Source organism: Leucopleurus acutus, assembly GCF_964270905.1.
Source record: "Leucopleurus acutus genome assembly, chromosome: 15".
In the NCBI taxonomy this organism is placed as follows: Eukaryota; Metazoa; Chordata; class Mammalia; order Artiodactyla; family Delphinidae; genus Leucopleurus; species Leucopleurus acutus.
Window position 1 is genome coordinate 38,936,761 of NC_139157.1, and position 6,449 is coordinate 38,943,209.

A 6,449-nucleotide genomic window follows, 5' to 3' on the forward strand; every position below is an offset into this window, starting at 1 on the left:
CAAGCTCCCTGATTTCAGACTATACTACCAAGCTACAGTCATCAAAATGGTATGGTACTGGCAAAATAACAGAAATATAGATCAATGGGACAGGACAGAAAAGCCCAGAAATAAACCCATGCACCTATGGTCAATTAATCTACAACATAGGAAACAAGACTATACAATACAGGACAGTCTCTTCAATAAATGGTGCTGGGAAAACTGGACAGCTACATGTAAAAAAATGCAATTAGTATACTCTTTAAAACCGTACACAAGAATAAACTCAAAATGGATTAAAGACCTAAATGTAAGACCAGATACTATAAAACTCTTCGAGAAAACATAGGCAAAACACTTGACATAAATCACAACAATATCTTTTTTAAGCCATCTCCTAGAGTAATGGAAATAAAACCAAAAATAAACAAATGGGACCTAATTAAACTCCTCTGCACAGCAAAGAAAACCACAGACAAAACAAAAAGACAAACCAAAGAATGGGAGAAAACATTTGCAAAGATGCGACTGACAAGGGATTAGTCTCCAAAATTTACAAACAGCTCATGCAGCTCAATATCAAAAAAACAAACAACCCGATCAAAAAATGGGCAGATGACCTAAATATAGACATTTCTCCAAAGACGACATACAGATGGCCAAGTGGCACAAGAAAAGATGCTCTACATCTCTAATTATTAGAGAAAGGCAAATCAAAACTACAATGAGATATCACCTCACACCAGTCAGAATGACAATCATCAAAAATCCTACAAACAGTAAATGCTGGAGAGAGTGTGGAGCAAAAGGAAGCCTCCTACACTGTTGGTGGGAATGTAAATTGGTTCACGCACTATGGGAAACAGTATGAAGGTTCCCTAAAAAAACTAAAAATAGAGCTACAATATGATCCAGCAATCCCACTCCTGGGTATATATCTAGAAGAAAACATGGTTTGAAAGGATTACATGCACCCCAATGTTCACTGAAGCACTGTTTACAATAGCCAAGACATGGAAGCAACCTAAATGTCCATCGACAGATGAATGGATAAATAAGATGTGGTACATATATCCAATGGAATATTACTCAGCCATCAAAAAGAATGAAATAACGCCATTTGCAGCAACATGGATAGACCCTGAGGTTATTATACTAAGTAAACTAAGTCAGACAAATATCATACAATATTGCTTATATGCAAAATCCAAAAAAATATACAAATGAACTTATTTTCAAAACAGAAACAAACTCACAGACTCAGGGAACAAATTTATAGTTACCACGGGGAAGGGTGGGAGGCAAGGGATAGATTGGGATTTGGGGATTGACATGTACAGACTACTATATTTAAAATAGATAACCAACAAGGACCTACTGTATAGCACAGAGAACTATACTCAATATTATGTAACAACCTAAATGGGAAAAGAAATTGAAGAAGAATAGACACACATATCACTGAATCACTTTGCTGTACACCTGAAACTAACCCATGGTTAATCAACTATGCTCCAATATGAAAAAAAAATTAAAAAAAAAATAAAGTCACTAGTGTATTTCCATATAAAAAATAAACAATTTGAAATTTCCTTCTAAAATAATCAAAATAATATGGTAGTGACATAAAGACAGACCAATCAATGGAACAGAATAGAAAATCCAGGAATGAACCCTCATACATACAGTCCAAGAATTTTTGACAAGGATGCCAAGACAATTCAATGGAGGGACTTCCCTGGTGGTGCAGTGGTTAAGAATCCACCTGCCAACGCAGGGGACATGGGTTCGAGCCCTGGTCCAGAAGATCTCACATGCCGTGGAGCAACTAAGCCCACACGCCACAACTACTGAGCCTGCACTCTAGAGCCCACGAGCCACAACTACTGAGCCCGCGTACCACAACTACCGAAGCCTGCACGCCTAGAGCCCGTGCTCTGCAACAAGAAGCCCGCGCACTGCAACAAAGAGTAGCCCCTGCTCGCCGCAACTAGAGAAAGTCCGCGCGCAGCAACGAAGACCCAACTCAGCCAAAAAGAAGACAATTCAACGGAAAAAGAACAGCCTTTTCAACAAACCATGCTGGTAAAACTGGATACTCACATGCAAAAGAATGAAGTTGACTCCTTACCTTATACCATATACAAAAATCAACTCAAAACAGATCAAAAGCTTAAACAGGACAGCTAAAACTATAAAAATCTTAGAAGAAAACACAAGGGGGAGAAGCTTCATGACAACGGATTTGGCAAAAATTTCTTGGATAACCAAAAGCACAGGCAACAAAAGCAAAAACAGACAAATGAGGCTACCTCAAACTTTAAAACTTTTGCGTAAAGAACACTATCAAGAGAGTGAAAGGGTAACCCACAAAATCGGAGAAAATATTTGCAAATCATACACCTGATAAGGGGTTAATACCCATAACATACATTAAAAAAACTTCAACTCAACAACAATGAAAAACAAGCCACCTGATCAGCAAAGGGTAAAGGACTTGAATAGACACTTCTTCCCAAAAAAGATACACAAATGGCCAATAAACACATAAGACGCCTAGCATCACTAATCATTAGGGAAATAAAAAGCAAAACCACAATGAGATATCACTTCACTCATTAAGATGGCTATTAAAAAACAAAAATACAAAAACCCAAAAAATAAGTATTGGTCAGGATGTGGAGAAACTGGAACCCTTTTGCACTGCCGGTGGGAATATAAAGTAGTGCAGCTGCTATGGAAAACAGTACAGTGGTTCCTCAAAAAATTAAACATATAATGACTAAATGATCCTAAAATTCTACATATATATCCAAAAGAACTAAAAGCAGGGGCTCAAAAAGATATTTGTACACCGATGTTCATAGTAGCATTATTCACAATAGCCAGAAGATGGAAGCAACCCAAACGTCCATTGACAGATGAATGGATTAACAAAATGTGGTACATACATACAATGGACTATTATTCACCCTTAAAAAGGAAGAACACATGCTACAATGTGGATGAAACTTAAAGACATTATGCTAAGTTAGACTAGTCACAAGAGGACAAATACTGTATGATTCCACTTATATGAGGTATCTAGAATACTCAACTTCATAAAGACAGAAAGCAGAATGGTTACCAGGGGCTAAGGAGGAGGGGACTGGAAATTACTGTCTAATGAGTATGAAGTTTCAGTTTGGGAATATGAAAAACATTCTGGAGACGGATGGTAGTGACAGCTGCATGACAAGTGAATGTACTTAAGGTCACTGAACTGTACACGTAAAAATGGTTAAAATGGTTAATCTTAAGATATATGTATTTTACAACAAAAACCTAAAACTAAAATGGAATAAAAAACTCCAATAGAAAAATATCAAGTATCTAAAAATAAATTTTAAGAATACACAAGAACTTTAAGAAAATATTAAACTACAGAGAGACAGTGTTGTAAAGATGTCAAGTCTAATTAAGTTAACCAATACGTTGACTTCTCTCTCAATTAAAAAAAAGGTTTTGGAGACAAGGTGAATAGATGCTAACACAACCAAATATTAGGTACTAAAGTTCATTTCATAAAAATTATGTAACAAATAGGTAAGAAAATACTGAAAACAATGGAGAGAGAGGTGTTAACCATACCTTACACAGACAACAGAATTTGGTACTAAAGAAGGGATACTCAAATAGCTGAATGGACAGACTAGAGAGAACAGAAGCAGAAGCAAATCTATTTGAGAATTTAATAGGTAATAAGTAAGGGCAGCATTCAAATCAGGAGGAAAAATCAGGAGGGAAAAGGATTAGTTAATAAACTTTCCATTTGGAAGGAAAAAACAAAAGCTCAATGCTAACTCAATGTTACCTCACTCTTTATAACCAAGCTTTTGAAAGCATCACATAAAAAACCCCAGAAGTCATACAGGTAAAAATTAATAAATGTATTCACGGAGACTGCTAGCTGCCTACTCTATCTTGATTTCTCTACTTCCTTTTTTATTTTTTAAAACTAAAATTGGGGGCTTCCATGGTTGCGCAGTGGTTGAGAGTCCGCCTGCCAATGCAGGGGACGTGGGTTTGTGCCCCGATCCGGGAAGATCCCACATGCAGCAGAGCAGCTGGGCCCGTGAGCCATGGCCGCTGAGCCTGCGTGTCCAGAGCCTGTGCTCCACAACGGGAGAGGCCACAACAGTGAGAGGCCCGCGTACCGCAAAACAAAAAACAAAAAACAAAAAAAACAACTAAAACTGTATATATTTAAGATGTACATGATGATTTAACATATATTCACACATGCACAGTGAAATGACTACTACAAGCTAATTCACCAAACTAAAAAGCTTCTGCACAGCCAAGAATAATCAACAGAATGAAAAGACAACTTAATGGAATAAAAATATTTGCAAATACATATCTAATAAAGGATTAATATCTAAAATATATAAGGAACTCTCACAACTCAACAGCAAAAAGATGCAACCCAATTAAAAAATGGGCAAAGGAGGGGTTCCCTGGTGGCGCAGTGGTTGAGAGTCCGCCTGCTGATGCAGGGGACACGGGTTCGTGCCCCGGTCCGGGAAGATCCCGCATGCTGCGGAGCGGCTAGGCCCGTGAGCCATGGCCACTGAGCCTGCGCGTCCGGAGCCTGTGCTCCGCAATAGGAGAGGCCACAACAGTGAGAGGCCCGCGTACCACAAAAAAAAAAAAAGGGCAAAGGATTCGATTAGACATTTTCCCAAAGAATACATACAAATGGGCAACAAGTATGTGAAAAGGTGCTCAACATCACTGATCATCAGGGAAATGCAAATCAAAACCACAATGAGACATCACCTCATACTTTTTAGGATGGCTATTCCTAAAAAAACAAAAAAACAAACCAACAAGTGTTGGTGAGGGATGTAGAGAAAAGGGAACCTTTGGGAACCTTTGTATACTGTCGGTGGGAATGTAAATTGGTAATGTCATTATGGAAAATGGTATAAAGGTTCCTCAAAAAGTTAAAAATAGAACTACCGTATGATCCAGCAGCCCTCTTCTGGGTATATACCCAAAGGAAATGAAATCAGTATCTCTAAGAGATATCTGTGCTCCCATGTTCACTGCAGCATTATTCACAATAACCAAGACACAGAAACAACCTAAATGTCCAACAAAGAAAGAATAAAGAAATTGTGAGATATATACATACTTTATACATATATTGATATATTTTATACATACATACACAATGAAACATTATTCAGCCTTAAAAAAGAAAGAGATTCTGCCACTTGCAACAACATGGATGATCCTCTAATTTCTTACTAACAACACAATTTTGTCTGATGCTACAAATACATTTCTCAGTCCCTCTTAGAAACAGAGGTGGCCAAATAACACATCTGGCAAACAAGATATAAGCAAAATGGATTGAGCGGAGCTTCCACAAAAGCTTCTAAAAGGGAAAAGACTCAAAGTGTCAAACTCCTACATCTCATATTCCTGCTCAGAACCTGGAGCCAACGGCTAGAGCTCCAGTAATGACTGAAGTAGAAGGAACTAAGTATGGCTGAAAGGTTGAGAAGGTGACTCAGTATCTTCAGATGTAAGAGTACATCTTCAGATGTAAGAGTACATCTCTATACAGTACATCTCTATTTTGTTTAAGTCATTGTTGTCTGAATTTCTATTACTTGTGTCTGAACTTAAACTTAACTGACAACAGACATTTAAAAAATTCAATAAAGTTGAAAGCTTACTAACATAAAAATATATCCAACATTTATGACAAACGATTAACTGCATTAATTAAAAATTTTCTATCAGTAAGATGAAACACTCAATGTGAAATTTAGAAGATCAGATCTCATTCATAATAAAATGTACAGTAAAATAATGAATTTCACTTATTAGACTGGCAAATTTTTTAAAGTTTAAAAATAACCACTGTTGGTTATTAGGTAGTAGCTATTAAAATTTAAAAATGCATACATATTTTTCTATCTTAAAAGGACTTTCCCTCTACCTTACTTCCTCTCATCTATCCACCCCCTCTGTCTTTTCATTCACTGCAAAATTTGACAAATATTTTAAAGCCCTCTTCTCCAATTCAGGGCCATCTACTTACTCTCACTAAAATTTGGTTTCAGTTTTTTGTGCCTCTACTGAAACTGTTTTTTCTAAAATGTCAAATGCCAAATTCAATGCCCTCTTTTCAGTCCTCGTCTTCCTACACCTCTCTGTGGCATTTCATTTGGCACTACTGACACTCCCCTTCTTAAATGCTCTGCTCTTATGGCTTCGAAACTATACAATGGGTCTCCTATCTCTCATGTTTCTTTTCCATTGTTTTCCAGCTGTCAAGAGGTAGTGGGTTTTTTAAGTTTCTATCCTTGATTATGATACCTTTTATACTCTTTCCTTAGGCAGTCTCATCCACACCAATTTCTCTAATTACTGACTTTATTATGTATAATGATTATCACAACTATGCCTCT